Source organism: Chrysemys picta, chromosome 5, assembly GCF_011386835.1.
Source record: "Chrysemys picta bellii isolate R12L10 chromosome 5, ASM1138683v2, whole genome shotgun sequence".
NCBI lineage: Eukaryota > Metazoa > Chordata > Testudines > Emydidae > Chrysemys > Chrysemys picta.
In genome coordinates, this window is record NC_088795.1 from 38704743 (window position 1) to 38732637 (window position 27895).

Below are 27895 nucleotides of genomic sequence, written 5' to 3' on the forward strand. Positions count from 1 at the left end.
TATAAGAAACTGGAAATGAGTTTAAGAGATGTAATGTTGCTTAATTATGCTGAAATCATGAAATAACTGAAGCACACAAGCCAACATGATTAACATTTGCTCAAGACAATTTGGAAAAACGGTGACAAGTTTCTGATTCTCGTCCTTTACATTGACTTTTATATTTTATATTTAGATTTTGACATTTATATTTTGATCCAGGATACCAATCTGATTCTTCAAAGGCTGAATCTCATGAACATGTTGCAGGATCAGGCCCTCAGATATTAACAAAGAAAAACATCTTAAATCCTATCTCCAAGGTTTGTTATTTGAACTGAAATCAGGGCAGTTCTTCCATTGCTTTGTTTAAATTTGTTCATACTTTTATTTATAAAATTATGTGCTACTTTTAACTTTTTATAATACATAATGCTCAGGTAAACCGAATTTTAAATCACTATGCTGCATGTTAAAACTAGTCTACTGTATGTAATAGTACCTATCAGCAAAACAATGGGTAGAGAATAACGAGGAACATACTGTGATGTGAAATTGTTAGTTTATCCATAGATACAAAATTCCTTATGCTACTTGAATGACAACATGAACTTGCCTCTCCTGAGGTCAGAGGTAGTTCTTTTTACACATTAGCTGAAATTTGGGCCTCTGCTGTACAGAAACTGTCTTATGTGCCAGATTATATGTGGCAAGTTTGTGATGTGAAATATTCTCTAATGAGGATTGCAGTGACACTACCAAACTAATTTTAATTACAACCTTGAGTAAATTTAAACAGAGCTACTAGATTACTGTTTTATTCTCTTAGTTGCTTAGCTTGTGGGGCTTTAAAAAAAAAAGGATGTTAGAGATATTTTTCCATTTTTTGACTTCTGTGACCCTATCAATGAGCAAAGCATCTCTGATCTAACTTGTACAGTTCTACTCTTGTTGGGTGGAGTCCAACTGTAGCAAGGAAGCATGGCCTCCTTCAGATGCAAGCCACCTGGTGGGCGGAGCAGAGGGGTGGGACAGGAAGTGGAAGGGGACAGATGTTTCTTCCTTGCTGCTGAATTGAAACACCAAGGAGAACCACTGATGCCCCGGAGACTAGCCTGAGCTTCCAGACAGCCCTGACAATCTGCCACTGAGTTGCGGCAGTGTATCCCGGGGAGACTGAGGATGACCCATGGACACAGGTACACACAAGTGGGAGAGTAAGAAGCAGCCCAGGGAAACCAGGCAATAGTCTGGTTCAGAGCGGGCCAGAGCAGGCGTGTTGTGGGCAGATCCCTGCTGCCCCAGTGGTGGACTACTCTGCCCCTGTTAGGGTCCTGGGCTAGGGCACAGTGGAGTTAGGTGGTCCCACATCCCCCTTCCACCGCACACCTGGGATGGCAGTACTCCCCCTCCTTAGGCCAGGAGGCTTGCGCTCCTCAGTTACCCCTACCTGAGCCTCATAGGCTGGGTTTGGTGCTACAGCTCTGCCTGACTGCAGGCCAGAGCCTTGACTGCTTGCTGTCCTGCCCTGCTTAAAGGCAGGGTGAATAAACTGCTACTGCTCTGCTGGGATGCAGACCAGAGCCCAGACTGTTTATGGCCCTGCCCCGCCTGAAGGCTGGAGCCCATTGAGAACTGCTAATTCCCCCCCATCATCCACCTTTTCCCTTTGCTTGGAGAAGGCTCTGGCAGACCAAATTGTGAGACGGTGTGGCCTCCCTGAGACACGGAGGAACAGTCCCACCAGACTACACCAACCAAAACATGTTGAATTTTTTGGACAGCTTGAAGAAAATTTTCCCCATGGGTTCTTAGAGCAATATTTGTGAGAACTTTTATTAAGGCTACGCCTTCCCTCAGACCTTCTTAAAGGAGACATGTTTTGCTCGTTTGTTTTGGTTTCCCCATTTGGATCTTTCATTACACATCATTATAACCTTTCTTCACTCACCTATATATGAACTATAGATTACATTTAATAATTTCAGTTTTTCTTTTTAGTTTCTGGCTTCCTTGTCATCACTTGGGAAGTACAAAGGACTGGAAACTAACCACAACTAGCCACCAGAGAATTCTCTTATCAGAGGGGAGCTCCCTGCTTATGCAGATGTGTTCGGTTGAGTCCCTGGTCTTCCAACCCTTGCCACCCGGCATGAAGGTATACTGGGAGTTGTAAGACTTGAAGGGTGTTGTGAGCTCAGTCCCACCATTGTTGTGCATCATAAAGTTGCCTACTATCAACTTTATGCTGGGGCCAGTGTAGGTCCTGAGAATCATGGAGGGACATCCACCTTCCTGATACCCCCTTCCCCTGCATCAAGCAAAAATCTAGACCATATTTTATACTTCATTTACCTCATTTACCCAACTTTTGATTCAAATACCACATTTCTTCCTCTCAACAATAACCCACTATCATCTTTCTGAATGGCAGAATATCCAACTCTGCAACTCCATGGACTACAAGAATGATAGAAGCTAGAATAAACTTTCATATAAAAAAAAGCATTTAAGGCTACATAGATTTAACCATTAACATTTTTGAATTCTTACATGGTGTCCATTCCTTTTTCTACATATGGAACCATTATGTACTGGTCATTTTATTTATATATTGTGACAAAGTTCCTCCTCTATCTTGGTGGGTCCTGCACTTATTGGCAGATTTTCCTGCCTCAGAGATTCACCATGTGGGTTGGGGAATAGCCCAGAGACCTTCCCCTCTGGAAGAACCCACAGTCCAGGTCAATTGGGAGGTTTGGGGGGAACCCAGGCCTGCCCTCTACTCTGGGTTCCAGTGCAGGGCCCTGTGGACTGCAGCTGTCTATAGTGCCTCCTGTAACTGCTGCATGACAGCTACAACTCCCTGGGCTACTTCCTCATGGCCTCCTCCAAACACCTTCCTTATTCTCACCACAGGACCTTCCTCCTGATATCTGATAATGCTTGTGCTCCTCAGTCCTCCAGCAGCACACCCTTTCACTCTCAGCTTCTTGCTCCCAGCTCCTCACACTCACCCCACAAACTGAAATGAGCTCCTTTTAAAACCCTGCCTTAATTGATTCTAGCAGCTTCTTCTTAATTGGCTCCTGGTGTCCTAATTAGCCTGCCTGCCTTAACTGGTTCTAGCAGGTCCCTGATTACTCTAGTGCAGCCCCTGCTCTGGTCACTCAGGGAACAGAAAACTACTCATCCAGTGACCAGTGTATTTGCCCTCTACCAGACTCCTGTACCCCACTGGTCTGGGTCTGTCACAATATACCCACAAAGAAAGAAATGGACAGGACTTAGAATATGCTGCTGACAAATTTGACTAGATGCCTTACATAAATGTTTGGTAAGCACACAGGAGGCAGGCTGCTTGGATCAAATTCACACCACTTTGAGTAACTGTACAAGCACCCAACTCATAATACAGGGATGGCTCAGTCTTCTGAACACACCTTTTTTCACACTGGGAATGCCCAGAAGCTTAAACACAGGTAAACTCTTCACGTAGTAACTGTCCTGATAATTCACCTTCATAGCTACATTAATTCTTCTATCCTACTGCCCACAAGAGTTCAAACAATCACAAAAGGGAGTGGAGTAGGGTGGGGAGGAAATGGGGTCATGACCATGCTACCAGATAGCCCAATGTACCCTCTGTATAATCCTCCCAGAGGTAGTGACCCTGAAGCAGAACAGCTTGGCCTTTCACAAATTCATGAACATCTTTCTTTAGTTTCATTTCATACTTTTTGCAATGCCTGAGTTTCACTTGTAGTTGAGGCTGCAAGGAATGTAAAACTCCTTTGGAGTCTTAAGGATTTACCTGGTGAAGCAATCTGCTTCATTAGGGACAGGCGTTCACCTAATGTAATTATAAACTATTATACAACCTATTGGGTGGGGTTGGAGGCAGGTGAATTCTAGGTAGAATCATGACAAATGATCACATTCATGCACTTAATACCTTTGTCGTATAAATTCATTAGATCCCATAGGAACTGCCAGTGAATACAGGAAGAGTGGCATGTGGATTGGATGGGCTGAAGCTCAGTGTAACATCCAGAAATCAAAGAAGAGAAAGCAGGATGATTTTTTAAAAAATGAAATGTGACAAGGATTTAACCCTTAATCTGCTACTAGTCTGCCAAATGTAACTAAAAGGGTGATGTAAGTCAATGCAGCTCATAAGGGCTGTGCATCCCATACATTTCAATGGTGGTACACCAAATTGCACCAAGTGGGCATATGGCCCATTATGTTTAAAGTATCTTGTGTGTCTCTGAAGTTTTGTCTGCTTATTAAATTCAGTGTCAGCAGAGGCCCAACCAGTGAAGTTGGGGGCAGAAGAGTAACCCGGTACTGAAAAGGCATTTGTCCTATAACCACAGTGAAGAGGACATTAACAGATTAGTAAAAATGTCAAGGGATGGGACGGTGGAATTATTCCCACCAGTGGTCATATCCATGCATGACAGTATTATAGGGAGCTAACATTAAGTTTTTACTTCCATTAAGTGAAAAGAGCCAAGGGCCTATAGCAATTACGGAGACCCAGGCCACTGGTTGGGGTGAATGCAAGACTGTCTTTATTTTCTGTTTACGCAGATCTTTATCTGCTTGCTATATGCCCCTAGTTACCATCCTGAATAGTGGCTCTAAAAATTCACAACTAACACCACAAATTTGACATTTTTAGGCAACAGAAAAGGTTATTCCACCACATGGAAAGAAAAATAGTTATACCATGTCAGGGACAGTACATTGGATTCCAAGAGTGAATTCAATATGATCAAAGAACAGTTCCCTTTCCGGGGTCCTGAAATGCTAAGTAGTGATTAGAGTTTGCTGTCTTTGGTAGACATGCATGGAGGGTACCAATCTGGCTTGCACAGTCAGTGAATACATGGAAAACATTGACAAAATTTTGCCTGAAGGACATTTACAGCTGATACCTGTGATTCTGCATTTAGTCATTTTTGCTTAGAAAGCCAAATCTTCTTGTTAAGTCCAGACAATAGAATTTTGTAATATGTTTCTGATACAAGGAATGGTAACTCTGTGATTTATAACTGACCAAATGCTTAATTCTCAACAGAAGGGACTGCAATAAATGTAGCAGTTAAGCCAGATGACAGAAGCAGAAAGAAATGGTGCCAGACTTCCTCTGCTTACAGTGACCTTTAGAAGGCTGTTGTCAGATATACTTTTCCCCTACGAAGTACTTCTAAAAAAGACAAGGTAGTTGAGCAGGTCAGTTACTTTTAATGTACTGTTCAGTGAGGTGGAAATATGAATGCTTGACTATAACCTCCCTTTCCTGCTATTGAGAGGTTTTCATAATACACTGCACAGTCTGGGTTCCAGGCACCAGCAGAGAAGTTCTGCTTTTGTTCACCTTACCTGAACAGAATGGAAGATGCAGCTTTTGTTTCAATTAAAAACTTATTTAAATCAGAACAGGGAGAGCTTGTGTGTCAGAAATACAAAAATACAGCTTGAAGCTTGGACAAGCTTAGCAGCACAGATTTTACAAATGTGGCCTGAAGAAGTCTCCCTTAGGAGATCTTATTCCTGTAGACTATGGAAACCTTCTGTCTCGGTATCAGCTGTGATAACATGTCAGAAATAGGCACAAAAGAGCACGTTCTCGGCTGGTGTAAGCTGTTATGGAGCCAATGGAGTTACATGGAACTGTAACAGTTTACACTGTTACAGCTGAGGAGCTGCACCCGGGGGTTTCCACTGCTTGACCATATCAAGCAGTTGGCAGACATGACAGAATTTGAACACAGATTATTTTAAAAAGGAAATCTACTTTTATTATCTACTAATGGAGTTCTTGGAGCTCTCTGTGCTATCTTAAAGGAAGATCTATATCAAGCATAATCTCCTAGGGAAAAAGGGGCAAGGAGGACAGAATAAGTTCATTCAGCTGCATGGCAGCAGAAGCAGTTGTTTCATGAAATACTGACATGGAATGGGAGGGCGAAAAGAGGCAATGAAGGTCAGTATCTCAAGGGATTACAATACCAGATGGCAGTAAACACAAGTTTTAAGAGCTTCAGTGGGTATGAATCTTCCTCTTCCTGTCATCTTTGGATTTTTAATATAATTTTACTGCATATTTGTCATAGCCCCTGGGAGGTTATGTAAGGGTCAGATTCCGCTGGACAGAAAACATGTTAATATATACATAAAGAAAGCTATGCATCAGCCTGCTTAATATTAACCAATGTGTCCCAGAACAGATGTGTCTGTTGGGAACACAACAATAACAGGACTGCCTGTAGGACTGTTATAGGATGACCTGTTTTGTGGGGGGAAACAAGCACACATACACTCTGAGACCCTGACTGAACAAGGCACCTAATCACATGCCTCACTTTAAATATGTAAAATCTCATTGACTTGAGGGGGACTACTCTCATGCTTAAAATCAGGCATGTGCTTAAGTAGCTTGCTGAATCAGGGATTCAGTTAGAGATAGATGACAGTTTGTTCCTGCTGCTAGCTTTGGATAAGTCAGCCTTTGAATGAGAAGAGGAGTAACTCAGGTTTGGATAACTTAGTATGGCTTCTACAAAAATAAGAAATACATACAAGATTATTTCTGGACAAGTGATCTGAACTTTCTTGTGGTTGACAGGGAATAGACATAATTTTTCCCTTAAACTGTTTGCATTTCAAGCAAAACAAAGAACACATTTTTCCCCTCAAAGAAAAACTAATATGACAGTAATATAAAAAAAACAGACAGAAAACTATGCATGTTTACGCTAATTCTATGTAATTGAACATCCAATGTTTCAGTTTGGTTTCTTGTCAGAATCTTTTGGGGTCATTTTCTGCTACATTATAGTTTTCTATTTATTTTTAATTCTACTCGCATATAAGCAAAAATAGAAAAGCAGCCCAGTATAAGGCAACAAATATAAAGTGACACTCATGCATTTTCCATTATCCTTTAAAAATTAAATGAGCCCTGGACTTTCATTTGGATTTGTCTCCCAAGGATAATGTATTAGGGCATCCTAGAGGAGAAAATTCCCTGTTGATTTTTGTGTTTGTTTGTTTTCTTCTAATCATAAGGGAAAAAAGAAAGAGTGAAATGATATCAGACTGATGTCATGTAAAAGACTGATAAACATGCGGGCGCAGGAAGGAAATCTTTGTATCATTTGCGGGAAGACAAAATTACTACAAAATACCTACAATAGATGTTACCCAGTAATAGAATGAGATCTTTTGTTCATTTTTGTTGGCAGAGTCTATGAGTCTATGAGTCTAATCTCTAAAGACAGCTAGATTAACACGAGAATTGGTGAGAGATTTCACATACCCTAAAGCCAACTTCCTTCTAAAAGTATGAAAACCTTTATTGGCACAATTAATTAAAAACTTTTCTCCTGAAGCAAAAAAGTGCCTTGCTATAATTGTAGGCAGATTTTTTTGTCCTTCAAGTGAATCTCTGCTTTGTGTGATCCTCTTTTAAAAACAAGGGAGCTCAGTAATGAAGCTTTCATAATACTGTTTCAGTGCTAAAGGTAATCTATTTACGCCAGAATAGCATGTTTGGTCTCACTCAGTTTGAGGATACAGCTGACACACTGCAAGGGAAAATCCTACTTATCCATTTTCCCATGTGCTCCACAAATAGCCCCTACTGAAAACAATGAACAGAGATGCCATCCATGTAAATGTACAATAAAATTCTTCGGAATAAGAGACAGCCTTTGGGACCCTATGGCTGAAAATGTCCCATCCTCCTTTTCAATGTCCCCCAATCTTGGGGAAAATATAAATATAAAAGATAATCTCAGCATAAAAAGAATATAAATTTCCAACTCTTTCTTCCAAGATCGTTCTGAAACTGAAAATGGATATAAACCAATGAGGACTAATTGCTAGGCCTGAAAGATACAAGCAGCTGAACTTCACTTCTGCAGCTGAAAGATTCCCCCTGTCCAAAAATCCACCTCCATAAATGCACACTATTTATGTAAAAAAGAGTTACTCCTGGGGGAATTCTGTGCCACTGCGCATGCACAGAATTCATGTGTCCCACAGAATTTTATTTTTTTCCACAGAAAATTCATTGTGCCAAAGAAGTGCTTCAGTTCCACCTTTCACCCACCAGAGACCTCTGTGGTGCCAGAACAGCCAACAGCATGAACGCAGCAGGCTGTTCTGGTGCCACATTGTCTGCTCGGGAACTGAAGCACTTCTCAGGCACAATGTATTTTCTGTGTTTGTTCAGTGGCACAGAATTCCCCCAGGAGTGGAAATTCATCAGAGAACCTGGCCCATGAAGCCAGGTTAGGACAGAATGAGGCACATGGATTCAGGAGCTATTGGGCTGACAGCGTTGAGCCAGAGGCTGAATGGGAGTGGGGGTGCATGGATATATGGGGATGGGGGAAGGAGGCTTCAGGGACCCATCTGGATGGGGGGTGCAGGGACAGGGCAGATGTGCCTGACTGAATGGGAGAGGCTTGGGATAAGCCAGGGTCTTCATGGGGGAGGCTCCCCAACTCCCTAACAATCCCCCCTTCAATGCAAATAAACCTGTTCCATACTTCCCCCACCACACCCAACAACCTTCTAGGATCACTCTAGGCTCCTTCCCTCTCCCTCAGTGCCTCCGTTACTCCTGACACTCCCAAGCCTTTGCACTGCTTCTGACAGGTGCAGGAAATACATTTCTGTATTGTAATTTAAATGAATTACTCAAAGTCCTGTATTAATATGCCTAGTAAGGAATCCATCTGTCAAAACAAAAAAAAGATTTTTTTTTTGGTTTGTATTGTTACAGGCATACCTGCTGACTGATATTTTGAAATAATTTACCAAAATAATTGAAACTGGCATACTTATATTGTGTTATTTTGACAAATAAAATATACAGAATTTTTAAATAGTATGCACAGAATTTTATAATTTTGGGGGTTTTTGCGCAGAAGTCATCCAGGAGTAAAAGAGTGGGTGGAGTTTCAGGAGTAACCCGAAGAATCATCTTGCCCCAAATCCTTAGGACAGCCCTGTGCATAATGGTGTAGTAATTAGAAAGACTTTTAAAATCACTCACTATTTTAAAATATTATAAAATGTATCAATTTATTTATTATTACAGGTAATTTATTAAAGTAATATGAAGACATGGCCATGATAAAGCTGTATGCTTCAGTAGCAATTAAATGCCATTGAATCAGGGCCGGCTCCAGGCACCAGCCCACCAAGCATGGGTGGAGGGGGGCGGCGCGGCGGGGCGCTCCAGCCCCCAAGAGCGGGGCCGCGACTGGGCTCGCCGCCCTCCCCGCGGCGCTCCTGCCGCCGGGGGCTCTCCGCCCTGCTCCCGGCACTCTGGCCGCCGGGGAGAGCGGAGAGCCCCGGCCAGGCTCTCCGCCCTCCTCCCGGCACTCTGGCCGCCGGGGGCTCTCCGCCCTCCTCCCGGCGCTCTGACCGCCGGGGAGAGTGGAGAGCCACGGCTGGGCTCTCCGCCCTCCTCCCGGCACTCTGGCCGCCGGGGAGAGCAGAGCCGCAGCGGGCTCGCCGCCCTGCCCCCAGCGCTCCGGCCAGTGGGGGATTACTCGGCGCCCTCCCCTGCCATGCTGGCGGGGAGGCGGCGGGTGGGTTTTTTGCCTAGGGCAGCAAAAAAGCCAGAGCCGGCCCTGCATTGAATATTGCACCTGTATAACCAGTGTTTTTGAACAACAGTGCTATATAGGTAGGCTTGGCAGGATTAAATTTAAATAGTTACTCATTCATTTCACCTGCTGCATGGAAATTGACAAAAAAAAACCCATCAATAAGTCAGTTGCGCAGCACCCCCTAGCGCCTGGACAGATCTACTGTCCCTTCCCCTGGCCATTTAGGGAACTCTTTGCAATCCTGCTGAATGGCATCACTCATCACCAGGATTATGGGGCCCATTCTTGGATGGGTGCCATTAAGCAGCACAGTGGCCTTCCCCACAGTCAGCAGCTTGTCCTCCTCATCATGACCTTGGCTGGGAGTCTCTCCTCTGCCCCACCAGGACCGGGGCCTTCCCTGCAATTTGGGCCTGCAAGGATCCAGTGTCACTGGTCCTGAGGCCAGGCAGGAAGCCCTCTTCAGCTCCATTGGCACAGCTCCACGCACTCAATCACCATCCACAACTGCGGAGGTCATCCACAGGCAGGAGCCATTCAACAGCTGTCCCCCTTCCCCTGTGGCCAGAGGCTTGTTCATGTTCTCTCCCTGAGCCCCCACCCTCTCTCTCCTCCCCTGCTATCCCTCTTCATTTAGCCCCTTTACCATAACTTCTCTCATCATACTGCAGCCCGAAACCTCCCTCCCCCAGGGCCAGGGGTCTCTGCTTAGTTGGGCCAGGACCACACCCTCCCCTGTACCTTGCACCCTGGTGTTCCAGGCCTCTCTGCAGTGCTGGGAGCCTCCATGATGTCAGTGCTGGGAGCTCCCTACAGCCCCACAGTCTGTGCTGGCCTCACCCAAACCCCATAATTTCTCCACAATTTGTACATTCAAATTAAAACTAGAAATTGAACAAAATGTTCAATAAAATCTGTATTAATTATCAACATTGGGAAAAAAAATTCTGCCAAGCCAATGCATACATAAAATGTAATGTAACTAAGGTTGAATAGCTAAGAATTAGGGGTGGGATTTTCTAAAACACCTGTTGTGTCCTGACAGGTACACAACACAGAACAAAAAGATGGTTCCTGCTCCGAAGAGCTTACAATCTAAAACAATAGACAACAGATGGATACAGAAAGATGGGGAGTATAAGTGAGCAATCAGTTAATATTGCGTGATAGGCTCAGCATACCAGCAGACAAACCATCACCAGTTTTGTAGGAATCACTGCAAAGGAGAGTTTTAAGGAGGGATTTGAAGGTGGATAATATGGTAATTTTGTGGAACTTTACAAGCAGTTCCTCCTTAGCATGTGGGACAGCATGGGAGAAAGCACAAGGGTGTGTGCTTGAAAATTTAACGAGTGGGCAGATTAGGCTGGCACAGTGGGCCAATCTGAGGTGAGCATCAACAGCTCAATAGGAAACGAGAGATAAGGAGGAACTGACTATGAAGGGCGTGAAAGTGAAGACATAAACAGCTTATGTTTGACATGATATGGATGGGACTTTTTTTCCATTTACACTTCAACAGTTGGCAAACATTTTAATAGTATGGATCAAATCTTAATAGAGAGATATGGGAATCTGGCCCTTTTCAAAGACCACCCTGTTTTCCACTCACAATTCCTTATACTACATCCACCACCATTACCACCACCAGTGATCACACAGATCACTTTCTTGTTGAAGAATTCTTTCATGGTTTAGGGCTCCATGGCTCTGACAACTCTATCTGCCAGTACTCCCCACCTCCCAGATTGGCCCCATATCCAAACATAGTTGTGTATCAAGCTTGAGAGAGAGGGAATAACTCATAAACTAACATTTCTGCAATCAAAAGACTGCATAGGCTTTCCAATATTATTCGTCAGCACTTGTTTTCCCTTTTATATGGGGCTAAGTAGGAAAATTTCTATGTTAGACAAGGTGGAAACCAATAAATAAAATTTAAAACAAAAGAAAGAGTGAATTGACATATTCAGACATTAGATCATATATAATTTAGATGAAATAAAAGGATTCTAGTTGCTAAATGCAAAACAAAAACAAACAAGACCCTTATACTAATGGAATATTAAGATTGAAAGGTCAAACACTCAAAAGTCAAGATTCCCAAACTGTTGTTTTTTTGCAGTGTTTAGCTGACCCTATTGCACATCTTGTCTAAGTTTCTCAAAAGTGATATCAGTTTCTGGGTGCCCAGCTTCAAACACGTTTTCAGGGTTTTCACAGGTTGGATGTTCTGCATAAACTGAACTTCAGGCCTCTTTGCAGTGGCTAAAACTGGGTGCCCAAAAACTGGGGCATCCCAAAATCATATGTTTTATAGCTACAATTGCACACGGATATTTTATGGACACAACTTTGGTGCTGATGTTTGAAAACTTGGTTCCTAAAAATTAACTTTACTGAATAAAGTCACAATGTATCCAAGGCTGCCATTAGTGACCTGGAAGAATCAGAAAATATAAAGCTGAATATCGTGTTGATGTTGCTAAGCATTAATAAATGGCATTCTCTCAAACACCAAATTTTACAATCTTTCACTTAATTTTTTTTCTCCATATCCATACATAGTTGTTTATCATATGAACAGTATTTTTAGCACTCAAGTTAAATGTTCAGTAGCCTGTCTTCATATACTGTCATTTCTGGAACATTAAATTTCTGCATATATGGTACTTCTATCAAATATATGTAATGGAAGACACTAATGCAGCATGTCACATTTCAGATGGGCTGTTTGTCTTGCTTAGGTTAGGTAGGTCATGTCATATTTGGAAACTAAATGGCTGAAGATGAATTAGGTGACGCGCTGATGAGATGTGACACATTCGAAATTCTCTAATTGCAAATGACCACTATGGTTTATCATGCCAAAATACTGTTAAAAAATATTGAGGTATAAAATATGCAACAAAAAGCACTTAGAGGACCAGGTGAGCACACTGATCCACAGATATTTGCATTTCATATTTGCTACGTACTTACTGATATAAACTTACAATTAATAGTTCTGAAGGCTTGATTACATACAATTCCCCTCCCCATTCCACACATCCAAAATCAAATCTAAATGCAAAAGCAATACAACAGATTCAATACTAGAAATACCAAAACCCCAAAGAACACCAATACTGTATTGCATTCAACTTGAAGTAATGTTTCCTATGGGGCAAATCTTGCATCCAGTTCTATGGAGGCAGAGGTCACTGACAGAAATGAAACATTGCAGTTCTACAGCATGTGCAAGTGTGGAAAAGCAGTTGCAGGATGACAACAGCAAGCATAGGTATCCACACCCTGTGAGTTTCACAGCATAGTTCCACAGAGGCTTCTGATGCAACTCTGCACAGTGTTTTTCAGGGGATGACTTGGGGCAGGGTAGAATTAGACTAGAGGAACTACAACTGCATTATCTTCCTTGCCTTTTCCCTTTAGATAGAGGATGGAAGGGCACAAACACCGTGGAGACTACACCAGAAACTATGTCCCACTGCTAATACATTATGTCTGGGTAAGAATTCCTTTCCACTTCAGAGTTCCCCAGCTAAATTTTCTGGCTTAGGAAATGGAGACAAAATTTTTGTCTATTTCTAGATATTCTACAGGCTTCGTCTAATCCTACAATAGCCAGGAATAGATCCTTAACAACCATCCTCCCTGAAAATAAATGACAATTCCTATTAGAGACACAAAGCAGGTGAGGTAATATTTTTTATTGGACCAACTTCAGCTGGTGAAAGAGACAAGGTTTTGACAGAGCTCTTCTTCAGATTTGAAAGCTTGCCTCTTTCAACAACAGAAATTGGTCCAATAAACGATATTACCTCATCCACCTTGTCTCTTTCTAATATCCAGGGACCAACATGGTGATAACAACACTACAAACAAGTCCTACTAGACTTCAGTATTCCTTGTCTTCCTTAATTCCATTTGATTTTTACTTGCTTCCATTTTTTCTAAGCTTTCCTGTCTTATTCTAAAGAAGAAGTGCAGATTTCCTTTTAGTTACAAAGACAAGTCTTTGGCAGTAGCTTCTTTCTTCTGCTCTGTGTAGTCCACACTCTTTCCACTACAAATTTGATCCACATCCCCATCTTTTCTGCTCTCTCTTCTTTAGTCATTCTTAAATCATCCTGCTACTCAGAAATATACTATGGCACTTCCTGTGCTTCTGTCTTGGAGGTATGTAAGTAACATAATTGAAACAGATGTTTTTCAGAGACATGCAGAATTAGATGTCTTGCTGTTAGGGCAATTTCTACTGGGGTTAAATAGTCCTCACTTTCCACATTTTTGCCCAGCTTTAGGGTCTGGTCAAGTGCTAGCAACCTACATTTTGTATTAATTTTAAATTGTCAAATATTCTGGCTGCACATACAGCCATAGAGGAATATCAAGACTTCTAGCACACATGGACATAAGAACATAAAAATGGCCATACTGGGTCAGACCAAAGGTCCATCAGTCCAGTATCCTGTCTTCCAACAGTGACCAATGCCAGATGTCCCAGAGGGAATGAACACAACAAGTAATCATGTGATCCATCCCCTATCACCTATTCCCAGCTTCTGGCAAACTGCATGACACATGCATGTTCTAATAAACTGGTATATCAGTAACACACTAAGGGTATGTCTACACTATGAAATTAGGTCAAATTTATAGAAGCCGGATTTATAGAAATCGGTTTTATACAGTCGATTGTGTGTGTCCCCACATAAAATGCTCTAAGTGCATTAAGTCGGCGGACCACGTCCACAGTACCGAGGCTAGCGTCGACTTCCGGAGCGTTGCACTTTGGGTAGCTATCCCACAGTTCCCGCAGTCTCCACCGCCCATTGGAATTCTGGGTTGGGATCCCAATGCCTGATGATGCAAAAACAGTGTCGTGGGGGGTTCTGGGTACATGTCATCAGGCCTCTCCCCCTCCGTCAGAGCAATGGCAGACAATCGATTCATGCCTTTTTACCTGGGTTACCTGTGCAGACAACATACCACGGCAAGCATGGAGCCCACTCAGCTCAGCTCACCGTCACCATATGTCATCTGGGTGCCAGCAGACGTGGTACTGCATTGCTACACAGCAGCAGCTAATTGCCTTTTGGCAGTAGACGGTGCAGTATGACTGGTAGCCGTCATCGGCTATCTGGGTGCTGGCAGACGTGGGGCTGCATTGCTATACAGCAGCAGCTCCTTGCCTTTTGGCAGTGGATGGTGTATTATGATTGATATCCATCATCATCATATTCCTCAGTGAGTTCGGTCAGAGGCACCTGGGCAGATATGTTTTTTCTCCTGGAGACTCAGTTCTGCCGGCAGTCCTATTCAACCGTCTTGACGATGATGGCTAGCAGTCGTAATACAGCATTTTCTGCCAAACTTCCAGAAGATGCCTATGGCTATCAGTCATGCTGCACCATCTGCTGCCAGCTTAAGATGTAAAAAATAGATGGACCAGATTTGTTCTGTATTCATTTGCTTCCCCCTCCCTCTGTGAAATCAATGTCCTGCTAAACCCAGGGTTTTCAGTTCAATCTTTAGGGGGGGCCATTCTGTGTGACAGTTGTTTGTGTTTCTCCCTGATGCACAGCCACCTTTGTTGATTTTAATTCCCTGTAAGCCATGTCGTCACTCGCCCCTCCCTCCCTCCCTCCCTCCCTCCATCAGACAATAGTTTCGCGCCTTTTTTCAGCCCAGACGCCATAGCACTGGGATCATGGAGCCCGCTCAGATCACCGCGGCAATTATGAGCACTATGAACACCACGCACATTGTCCTGGAGTATATGCAGAGCCAGAACATGCCAAAGCAAAACCAGGCGAGGAGGCGATTGCAACGCGGCGACGAGAGTGATGAGGAAATTGACATGGACATAGACCTCTCACAAAGTACAGGCCCCAGCAATGTGCAAATCATGGTGTTACGGGGGCAGGTTCATGGCATGGAACGCCAATTCTGGGCCCGGGAAACAAGTACATACTGGTGGGACCGCATCGTGTTGCAGGTGTGGGATGATTCCCAGTGGCTGCGAAACTTTCGCATGCGTAAGGGCACTTTCATGGAACTTTGTGACTTGATTTCCCCTGCCCTGAAGCGCCAGAATACGAGGATGAGAGCAGCCCTCACAGTTGAGAAGCGAGTGGCGATAGCCCTGTGGAAGCTTGCAATGCCAGACAGCTACCGGTCAGTCGGGAATCAATTTGGAGTGGGCAAATCTACTGTGGGGGCTGCTGTGATCCAACTAGCAAATGCAATCTGCTGATATCAAGGGTAGTGACTCTAGGAAACGTGCAGATCATAGTGGATGGCTCTGCTGCAATGGGATTCCCAAACTGTGGTGGGACGATAGACGGAACCCATATCCCTATTTTGTCACCGGAGCACCAAGCCACCGAGTACATAAACTGCAAGGGGTACTTTTCAATGCTGCTGCAAGCCCTGGTGGATCACAAGGGACGTTTCACTAACATCAACGTGGGATGGGCGGGAAAGGTACATGATGCTCGCGTCTTCAGGAACTCTGGTCTGTTTCAAAAGCTGGAGGAAGGGACTTTCTTCCCAGACCAGAAAATAACCGTTGGGGATGTTGAAATGCCTATCGTTATCCTTGGGGACCCAGCCTACCCCTTAATGTCATGGCTCATGAAGCCGTACACAGGCAGTCTGGACAGTAGTCAGGACCTGTTCAACTATAGGCTGAGCAAGTGCCGAATGGTGGTGGAATGTGCATTTAGACGTTTAAAAGCGCACTGGCGCAGTTTACTGACTTGGATAGACCTCAGCGAAGCCAATATTCCAATTGGTATTGCTGCTTGCTGTGCGCTCAACAGTATCTGTGAGAGTAAGGCAGAGACATTTATGGCGGGGTGGGAGGTTGAGGCAAATAGCCTGGCCGCTGATTACGCGCAGCCAGACACCAGGGCAGTTAGAAGAGTACAGCAGGGTGTGGTGTGCATCAGAGAAGCTTTGAAAACCAGTTTTGTGACTGGCCAGACTATGGTGTGAAACTTCTGTTTGTTTCTCCTTGATGAACCCTCCACCCTCCTCCCCCCCCCCCCGGTTCACTCTACTTCCCTGTAAACTAACCACCCTCCCTTCTCCCCTTTGAGCACCACTTGCAGAGGCAATAGTGTCATTGTTACTTCACATTCATGCATTCTTTATTAATTCATCACACAACTAGGGGGATAACTGCCAAGGTAGCCCGGGAGGGGTGGGGGAGAAGGGAAAGAAAAGACACACTGCAGTTTAAAACTTTAACATTTATTGAAGGCCAGCCTTCTGATGCTCGGGCAATCATCTGGGGTGGAGTGACTGGGTGGCCAGAGGCCCCCCCACCGTGTTCTTGGGCGTCTGGGTGAGGAGGCTATGGAACTTGGGGAGGAGGGCTACTGGTTACACAGGGGCTGTAGTGGCAGTCTCTGCTCCTGCTGCCTTTCCTGCAGCTCAACCATACGCTGGAGCTTATCAGTTTGATGCTCCAGCAGCCGGAGCATCGACTCTTGCCTTCTGTCAGCAAGCTGACGCCACCTATCCTCTTCAGCCCACCACTTGCTCTCTTCAGCCCGCGATTCAGCCCACCACCTCTCCTCTCGTTCATATTGTGCTTTTCTGCACTCTGACATTGACTGCCTCCATGCATTCTGCTGTGCTCTGTCAGCGTGGGAGGACATCTGGAGCTCCGAGAACATATCATCCCGAGTCCGCCGTTTTCTCCTTCTAATCTTCACTAGCCTCTGTGAAGAAGAAACATTTGCAGCTGGTGGAGGAGAAGAGAGAGGTGGTTAAATAAGACATTTTAGAGAACAATGAGTACACTCTTTCACGTTAAATTTTGCTGTTCACATTACACAGCACATGTACTTTCATTACAAGGTCGCATTTTTCCTTTTAAATGGAGGGCCTGCCGGTTTGGTGTGAGCGATCACTCACGCAGTGACAGGCAACAGATTTCGGCTTGCAGGCAGCCACAGTATTTTGGCTTTTTTAACCTTCTTAACATATGGGAATGGTTTCAAACAGTAGCGCCCTCATTTCCCATACCAAGCACCCGTTGGGTTAGCCATTTAAAATGGGTTTGCAATGTAAAAGGAGGGGCTGCGGTTTCCGTGTTAACATGCAGCACAAACCGAACTACCCCCCTCCCCACACACACACACCCAATTCTCTGGGATGATCACTTCACCACTCCCCCCCACCGCGTGGCTAACAGTGGGGAACACTTCTATTCAGCCGAGCAGGAATGGGCACCACTGAATGTCCCCTTAATAAAATCACCCCATTTCAACCAGGTGACCGTGAATGATATCACTCTCCTGAGGATAACAAAGAGAGATAAGGAATGGATGTTGTCTGCATGCCAGCAAACACCGGGACCATACGCTGCCATGCTTTGTTATGCAATGATTCCAGACTACGTGCTACTGGCCTGGCGTGGTAAAGTGTCCTACCATGGCGGACGGGATAAGGCAGTCCTCCCCAGAAACCTTTTGCAAAGGCTTTGGGAGTACATGAAGGAGAGCTTTCTGGAGATGTCCCTGGACGATTTCCGCTCCATCCCCATACACGTTAACAGACTTTTCCAGTAGCTGTACTGGCCGTGATTGCCAGGGCACATTAATCATTAATCATTAAACACGCTTGCTTTTAAACCATGTGTAATATTTACAAAGGTATACTCACCAGAGGTTCCTTGTGTGCCCTCAGGGTCTGGGAGCACGCCTTGGGTGAGTTCGGGGGTTACTGGTTCCAGGTTCAGGGTGATAAACATATCCTGGCTGTTGGGGAAACCGGTTTCTCCGCTTCCTTGCTGTGAGCTATCTTCATTGTCTTCATCATCATCTTCCTCGTACCCCGAACCCGCTTCCCTGTTGCGTGATTCTCCATTGATGGAGTCAAAGCACACGGTTGGGGTAGTGGTGGCTGCACCCCCTAGCATGGCATGCAGCTCCGCGTAGAAGCGGCATGTTTGCGGCTCTGCCCCAGACCTTCCGTTTGCCTCTCTGGCTTTGTGGTAGGCTTGCCTTAGCTCCTTAATTTTCATGCGGCACTGCTGTGCGTCCCTGTTATGGCCTCTGTCCTTCATGTCCTTTGAAACTTTTTCTAATATTTTGCCATTTTGTTTACTGCTACGGAGTTCAGCTAGCACTGATTCGTCTCCCCATATGGCAAGCAGATCCCGTACCTCCCGTTCTGTCCATGCTGGAGCTCTTTTGCGATCCTGGGACTCCATCATGGTTACCTGTGCTGATGAGCTCTGCGTGGTCACCTGTGCTCTCCACACTGGGCAAACAGGAAATGAAATTCAAAAGTTCGCGGGGCTTTTCCTGTCTACCTGTGCATCTGAGTTGAGAGTGTTGTCCAGAGCGGTCACAATGAAGCACTGTGGGATAGCTCCCGGAGGCCAATAACGTCGAATTCCGTCCACACTACCCCAAATCTGACCCGCAAAAGCCGATTTTAGCGCTAATCCTCTCGTTGGAGGTGGAGTAAAGAAACCGGTTTAAAGGGCCCTTTAAATCGAAAAAAAGGGCTTCGTTGTGTGGATGTGTCCAGGCTTAATTCGATTTAACGCTGCTAAATTCGACCTAAACTCATAGTGTAGACCAGGCCTAAAGCTTGACAACTGCAGTTTCAGTAGTCTGAAGGTACCAGTGAACCTAAAAACTGAATTAGCAAAGGAGTACAATCAAGGAAAATGTTCTTCAGTGGAATAATCTGATGTTTATCACACTACACCACGCTGCTGAGAAAATTATTGGATGTAAATTTATCATGATTATCTTTGTATAGGAATACACAAGAAAAAAACCTGACATGTCCAAACCAGAACTTTGGCCTATGTGTCAATTAACCCTTACATTTATCAGCTGTTTTTTTTTTTCTTTACATTGGGCGTAACCAATACCTTGGATCCATATTTTGGACTTCTGAAAAGTTTGAATGCCAGTGAGTTTATAAATAGTATGGTATCTAAAAGTTTTCCTGAGTTTGAATGTTCCCCTTTAAGTAAACTGGTGAGATAAAATGGATTATTTTACTTCAGAATTTTGAGCTGACATGTTATAATTAGTCTATCAAATTGTCTCAAAATCACATTGAATTCACATTGTTTCCAATAAGATGAAAAACACAAGACTTCTGCTATTCAGTATGAGATAACATGCTAGAGAAAAAGGTTAAAAATAACCCAGATGGAACTCTTTTGAGAAGGCTATTATTTCCACAGATCTCATTCCCCTAAGAATATAAATGTTTATATCAGTGTGTGAATTTCAGCATTAGCTGGTGGGATGGAAATGGATTTAATCTTGTCTCTGTACTCCAGAATGGGAAAACTCAAGAGAAAATCATCAAATCAGTCTAAAAAAACTGAGAGGTAGGCCAAATCGATGTAATCTACATGTTCTTTTAGCCCCTTATCAGATTTGCAGCCCCAACTTAGACGACTTAAACATCAGTATTACTGTGAAAGCAACCTACCACATTTGAGTATAGGGGGCTAAATTACAGCACTTTTCACATTATATCGGAACTTGATCCTAAGTGTTTTGCACAAAGTCTAGAACTTAAAAAAATTATTTCACAAAACTTGAATTTCAGAAAAAAATCCCTCTTTAATTGAAACCATTATTTTGGACTAGAAATTTAACTATGTGCATATGTCTGTATATACACAAAATGGAAATGTGCTAAAAATGATTATTTTTAGAGTAACTTTTGCCTTCTTCTAGGTCTGCCAGGAGAATAAAAAAAATGCAACCACTCAGATTTTGTGAGATCCAAATAAAACTTGAGCTTCAAATATTTCAGTTTCCTTTCTAAATCTAAACCCACACTTTTAAAGTAAACTCTGAATTAATTAATGGATCACAAATGTGGTCTCTGGCCCACTGGTGGTGCACTACACAAGCTGGTTGATAACATGATGGTCTCTCTCCTTTGACTGTTACTACTAAATGTCATGAAAAGAAAATCATTTAGTACCTTCCTAATTTTTCATTGCCAAGGGATGTTTTCCATTTACTACTGGAAAAGGAGGTTGTCTGGATAATCATGATTGGAAGGAGATACAGTCCCTGAGACAATCTCTCTGTTAAATATAAAAAATGGGGAACATCAGAACAGCCATACTGGATCAAACCAATGATCCATCTCACTCAGTATCCTGTCTTCCGACTGTGGCCAATGCCAGGGGCCCCAGAAGGAATGAACATAACAAGTAATCATCAAATGATCCATCCCCTGTTGCCCATTCCCAACTTCTGGCAAACAGACTCTAGGGACCAGAACATCCCTTTCCCTGGTAAGTGCTGTGGCAGGATTTATGGGAATGATACCTCCATAAGGATCCCCTCACAGAAATTCCTCCTATGGCTTCCTGTTGAGGGGGCTGCAGTTTGGCCCCTGCAAAAAAAATGTTGTCTTTCTTCCCCCAGCTGGCGGGATCCTTCCACATGGAGAAGCCTTTATTGAAGTTGTTCCATCATCTCTTGGTGAAGAGGAGGAATCTTCAGAAAATAGAATATAACTGAGGCTGTGTTATCATTTCAAGCGATATTCCAAGGGCTTGGAGATGGGACAATGTGCATTCCCCTTGCCAAGTCCCAGTTGGCCCATTCATTCCTCTGGCTATGTAGTCATCATACTTCCTCCAGTGCGGACCCCTGGAGCACTGTCAGAAGTATCTGAACCCCTCCCAATTCAGAGTGATATTGTGAAGAATGGCAAACTACTGAGCACCTTTCTGGTAAGGAGTAAGAGTCAGAGATTAATTTGAATCCTGTCTCAGGACCTTCACCTTCAGCAACTAAACCAAGACATGCTTTTGCTTAAAAAACAGAGATTGGATTCAGTTGCTGGTTGGCTTGAGCAGAATGATTGTTAGTAACAGGTGATATGACCTGCAGTCATGTCAATAAACTCCTCTAGTATTGTTGTCAACCATTCATTGCTGAATCATTTCTCTTCCATTGACAATAGTCAGAGGAAGCATCTGATAAATGACCAAGACTAAATGGTGCTGATTTAAATTCATATGTTAAATTATTTTGGTCACATCTTCCCCTGACCGTGCAGCAGTTGTGTGGTGACAGGCTCTGGGAAGAGGAGTCCAAGTGTTCTGGAGATACAGCTGTGACTAAATCACAGAGATTGCCATTAACTGTGTTAACTTGGGCCTGGTGTGCTAGCTGTGTTGCTAGTGCTATGCTATAGTCAATAAGCAACTTGAGTTTTTATCCTCTACTTTTCAAGCAGTGCTGCGTAATCAGGGTCCAATATTTATTTAGATTTATAAAGTCCACTAACCAATATACATGTACAACATATAAAAGAAACAAACAGAAGGGTGAAAAGCAAAGTAAAAATAAATGTTTGTTCACTTCCTTTCGATAATGTATGTAATTTTAAGATTAATGATAGTCAGCATTCAAATATTAATGCCTGTCAGCATTCCTCTACCCCCTTAACTAGGCAACTTTAGGACAAAACAAAATTCTGATGTTAAGTCTCCTAAATCCATATTTAGGCATTTAAACGGTGACATAATTAACTTCAATGGGAGTTGCATGCTCAAAACTTTTGAAAATCAGGCTACTTATTCAGATGCTTAAACATAGACTTAATGCTAGGTACATCTAGCTACCTAGATATATGGACCTAATGTTAGGCATCTTTCTCTCTCTCTTTAAATCATTCTTGGCTGAATTTCTCTGCTTTTCTTTTACATCGTGTATTGAAAAAAATCAGAGTATCTGGAACTGGAACCCCCCAAAGTTACCCCCTTACCACCACCACCACCTGAACTCTCAGAAAGATCTGGTATCAATTTAAATCTATATCTGAACTTCACAGCTTAGGCCCCAACCCCATGTTTTGACAGAACAGTTAAAATATGGCAGGGACATTGTATTGCAATTTGATATAATGGGTACAATAACTCAATAAATGTCCAATATTGTAGCAAAAAATGGAGCTTTGAGGATGGGGAGTGGATTTAATATAGTTTTTTAAAATACCTTCTTTAGGCATGGAACGTGCTTGTTTTTGCTTTGTTTTAATGCAATCTTCCAAAGATATTACTGGTACGCTAGAGAATAGGTTACAGCAGCTGAAAATGAATTACCATTTTAAATTCCCAGTGACAGAAAGCACTTACACACATGCTTAAAATTTAACTATGTATAAAGTTGAAAGATGCCTAAGTGCTTTCCAAACACAGATGCTTTCCTGAACTGAAGCTTACGTTACTAAAATTTCCACAAATAACCATATTCCCGTCCCTGAGAATTAAACAATTTACCCCAAATAAACTTTAAAAATAATCCACTTTAACCTCTATTTCTGTGTGGCCATAACTCAGGCTTACTCATTTCCTTAACATTTGGGACTTTTTGGAGGGTGGGGGGCGGTTGTGGTGACCGAAAGCTCCATGGAAAGCAGGTAAATGGGTGAAACCTGAAGTTAGTTTGCTATTTTGATAACAAAACTCTCATTGATTTCAATAGAAGTTAAGAACCTAATCTGTTTAGGCATTTATGTAAATCCCACTGAGTTCCTAAATATCTTTAAAAATGTGGCCAAGTCTCAATGAAAGTCAATGGAACTTAAGCTTCTAAACTCCTGAATCACATTTGTAAATGAGACAGGCTTTTAAGTCCCTAATTACTTTTATTATTTTTCCCTTCAAACTGGGGTACAGTTAGTTAGGAAAATCATTTTAACTTTTACTTTCAAAATACACTGTGCTTGATCTTTTACAAATTGGGTCTAAAAGTATGAACGTTAAATTATAAAATAAGGGCCTGATCCTTCAAATGCTTAGTACAGAATATAATGCTTATTATCATGATTAAACACTGTACCCTGCAGAAAGTGTGTTCAGGATATAGTCCTATGCTTGAGTTGGTTCTGCAGTTTAAATCTGAGATGTAGAACTCCTTTTGACAGTACAACTGATAGACAGAAAGTAAGAAAGACACTTTTCATTTGAAATTTTAAAATCCATAAAATGGAAAAGTAAAGATTATTTATTTTGTAAATTGAAAATTTCTATGATCTATTGGGATGGTGCATAACATAACACGAGCACTCAGGTTATGTTATACGTTAATCCTACACAATATCTAGCTAGGATAGACATTCAGAGCAGCACATATTGTTAGGCATGCAGATAAATATATATTTATCTTTAATATACAGTAATTTCTTGCTTAACATTGTAGTTCTGTTCCTGAAAAATGCAACTTTAAGTGAAATGATGAATCCAATTTCCCCATAAAAATTAATGTAAATGGGGGGGTTAGGTTCCAGAGAAATTTTTTCCCCAGACAAAAGACTACATATACACTCAGTATAAGTTTTAAACAAACAATTTAATACTGGTACACAGTGGTGATGATTGTGAGGCTTGGTTGAGATGGTGAAGTCAGAGGGTGGGATATTTCCCAGGAAATGCCTTACTGCTAAATGATGAACTAGCAATTGGCTGAGCCCTCAAGGGTTAACTCATTGTTGTTAATGTAGCATCACACTCTACAAGGCAGCATGAATGGAGGGAGGGGAAACAGCATGGCAGACAGAGACACACACTGTCTGAGAGAGAGAGATGCACATTGCCCCTTTAAGTATGCTGACCCTACTCAAAGTACACCACCTTTTTAAGTAAATCAGCAAGCTGAGATGGCAGCTGCTGCCAGGAAGCTCCCTCCATCCTGAGCTCTGTTGTGTGTCCCCCCTGCTCTATGGAAGATGGAGTAAGCGGGGTGTAGGAGCAGGGGGGAGGGGACACCCTGACATAAGCCCCCCTCTGTCTTCCCCCCCGCACAGCAAGCAAGAGGCTCCAGGGAGCAGCTCCAAGGCAGAGGGCAGGAGCAGCACATGCCAGCGTGGGGAGGGACAGCTGACCTGCTGGCAATTGATAGCCTGCTGGGCGGCTGCCGCACAGGGAACTTAGGGGAGTGGAGAGCTGATCAGGGGGTTGCCGGTCCACCCTGGTTCCAAGCCCCCACCAGCTAGCTCCAACGGCTGCTCTTCCTGCAAGCAGTGGACAAAATAGATGACTGCCAAACATTATAAGGGAGCATTGCGCAACTTTAAACGAGCATGTTCCCTAATTGATCAGCAACGTAACAACGAATCAACGTTAACCGGGACAACTTTAAGTGAGGAGTTACTGTATACATATATAGTAATATTTATAGACCACTTACATTAACTAGGTGTATTTTACAAGTAGCACTGGAAGAACTATCTTGCAATTAACATGTTATTAGCATATGCATAGAATTAAATATAAAAATTGTGTCCTTTCATTGACAGATGATTATTATTATGATCAACATATTAAAAAATGTTAAAGGTGTTCCACAAAGAAAATATGTATGTACAACTCTTCAATTACATTTGGACGGGCTATTGTTCAGTTGCAAAGCTAGGTCAAATATTTGCATACAGAAATGGCTAATTAAGTGTTTAATGGTATAATCTAACTCCTACTGAAGGCCATCTGAATATTCCCAGTAACAGTTGGATCTGGCACCAAACACCAAGTTCCTAGGAGTGTTTGCAGTAATTGGATGCAAAAATGTAGGTGCAGCATTATACATCTTTTTCCACATCATAATAATTGGAATATTCCTAACTGGCTAATCAATTCATTGAAATGGAATAATATTCATTTTCTTTTAAAATGAATATCTGTCAAAAGACATAATATATTTTCTACATTGACTAAGAAAGAAAATGTCAGGAAGAGTATATATTGCTATTTTTCACACATAAAACTGTTTTTTACAAGTAGAATTTTTTCTTGTTTACACAATATCTAATGTCTTGCAGGAAAAACCTTACATAACCCCTTGGCAGACATCCCTAAGACACAATCCTGCCCTGCAAAGTTTACATTCTAAGAGTCTGCAAATAGTTTTTTTTTTTTTAACAAATATGCGCCCCATTTTTATTTCTGCTTACTCCATTTCCATATGTGCAAAGTGAATGTGGGTATAACATGCTATCAAATGAGAAACCTCCACTCACACTGACTTTCACTTTCTAGGTACAACTAGAAATGACAGTACAGGATTCAGCAGTGTAGTATCTAGCCCAATGATTCTTGGATTCCATAGGGCTTGATTCACCAATATTACTCCAGTTTATGCAGATGTAACTTCACTGATTTCAGCAGAATGACACTAGATTAAACAGGATTAAAACAAAGGTGATCCAGATCCCATTTGTTCATACAATTCTTCAAACCCTTCACTTCATTGTGAATTGGCTAAGCACATTGAGTTATATGCTGTGAGACTTGATTCACAGGCCCTGTAAAAGGTTGGTGAAATGTTGTAGACATCGTCCAAGTAGTCATTTGGAGCAGGTGAGACAATAATGCAGTTTGCATGCTGGTACAATTCATTGTTAGTGTAGATCTGGTTTAGTTGGGGGTGAGACGGAAAGAGAGTGGAGGCAGCAAAAGGATGGCTTCTTGTGCTTGTGTTCATGCAGCAATGGTTTAAGGGGACTGACTTGCCTCATTGCCTAATCTACATGCACACTCTTAACTCTGAGGTAACTGTATGTTCCATACTTTACACAGGTCAATTACAAAACTATTATATAGTGTCATAAGTTTTTCTTAGAGGTAGCTGGCAATATCCTAGATGACTCCCACATGAAGTATAGCTGTGACTCCAGGGTGCCAACTACCCACTGTGGTAACTCCAACCCCATGTATCTTTCAGTTTAATGATCTGTCTTTGCTTGCATAATCAGTCTGATCCAAAGGCCACTGAAGTCAATGGAAGACTCCTATTGACTCGAATGGGCTTCGGATCAGGCGCTAAGTGACACTATCCTTGCACAGATGTATAACAATTGCTGTCTCACACTGAAGAATGATCCCTCCATACAATAGCTGTGTGTCTTATGTGTTCTAGAAGTCAAGCACCACCGCTCCATTGAGGCACTAATACTGCACATAGCCTATTTTACACATCAACTGCTGAGATTGTGAACTGGGGGTAGAAACTTTAAGCTGGGCTGGTGGTGTATCGACTAATGCAACATCTATTTTCCATCTCTATAATTATCAGGATGAACATGAACAAACTGGAAGCATGAATGTTATCTGGACCTGATCCCACTGTGCACCCACCTATAATGTTCTGAGATTAAAGCATCATGGTTTCATTTTGAGAAGATGCACTGAATCACTGTATTCCTAGCTACCTTGGTCATACCCCATTCCTGGTCAGCACACATAAGGCTGCTATGGCTCCCCAGAGTAAGTAGATCGGGACCACTTTTCACAGCCAAATCCTCTTTTTCTGGCAGATTTCCCACCAATGCAACCCTGAAATGCTTTTTTTTAGTAACTCAAACAGTATTGGGTTTGGCCCATGCTTTTCCATCTAACAAAGCATTTGGTGGATTTGTGTAATTTTCATTTTCAAGAGCACAATCTTCAGGGCACATAAATGCTTCCTTAAAAGACAGAATATTTGCTTTCATTACTATAGGGTACATCAAGTTGTATTCTTTATCTTTGGGAGGGTTTTTTCACATTTACCTTTCAATAAATATTTATAATCTATACTCCCCAGTCTGCTTCTGGTTCAAAATCAGGTAACAGTTGTTGCATTTGATGTGAACTTTTTACTTTAAACAGTGTTCCATTCCACTTGACATCATCCCTAATTGTTACACACAAGTGAATCCCCACATGTAAACAAGTAGGGATTCATTACCATGGCCAAGTGAAACAGAATCACCTGTGCATATATTTCAAAGTCTCTGCTGGTTTTTAATAAACACTTGCTTTCATGGAGCTTGCGGATCACTTGCAGTACAACATTTGGGAGCCTGCAAGCCTGTCTTAATGATCGCTGTTCATGCACATGGCTGCTGGAAAAATCTTTCATGAATATTGAATCCAATTATTATGAACAGGTGCAACCAAGTAACTACATTTCATGCTCACTGAGATATCACAAACACTTAAATTTGATAAAGTTAATACACAAATACCTACTCTGGTACACAACAATAAGTTAATGAACATTCATGAGAATGCAAATATAGTGATCAGGATTCTTGGCTTTGAGGTTGTGATCAAGATTCATTTTCAGTAATTTTAAACAATTATTTTACCTCGTTGCTTAATTCTTCTCACAGCTGGGGAAACCAGTGATGGGAGAAAATCATATTTTCTCACTGATATTTTCTTACTGAAATGAGACGTGTTCTGTGCCTCATGCTATTGTGCAGGCTGGAGAGAAAAA

General features: G+C 42.5%; 1 long non-coding RNA gene across 1 annotated transcript in view; it reads left to right on the top strand.

Moving 5' to 3' along the window:
- The window catches only part of LOC135983604 (uncharacterized), a 50425-nt gene extending 42487 nt beyond the window's left edge, over positions 1 to 7938 (top strand). The window contains exons 2-4 of the long non-coding RNA XR_010601310.1: positions 202 to 302; positions 1981 to 2137; positions 3957 to 7938. This is a non-coding gene — a long non-coding RNA (uncharacterized LOC135983604). The remainder of the gene's footprint in view (positions 1 to 201; positions 303 to 1980; positions 2138 to 3956) is intronic.
- The last annotated feature ends 19957 nt before the right edge of the window (positions 7939 to 27895 follow it).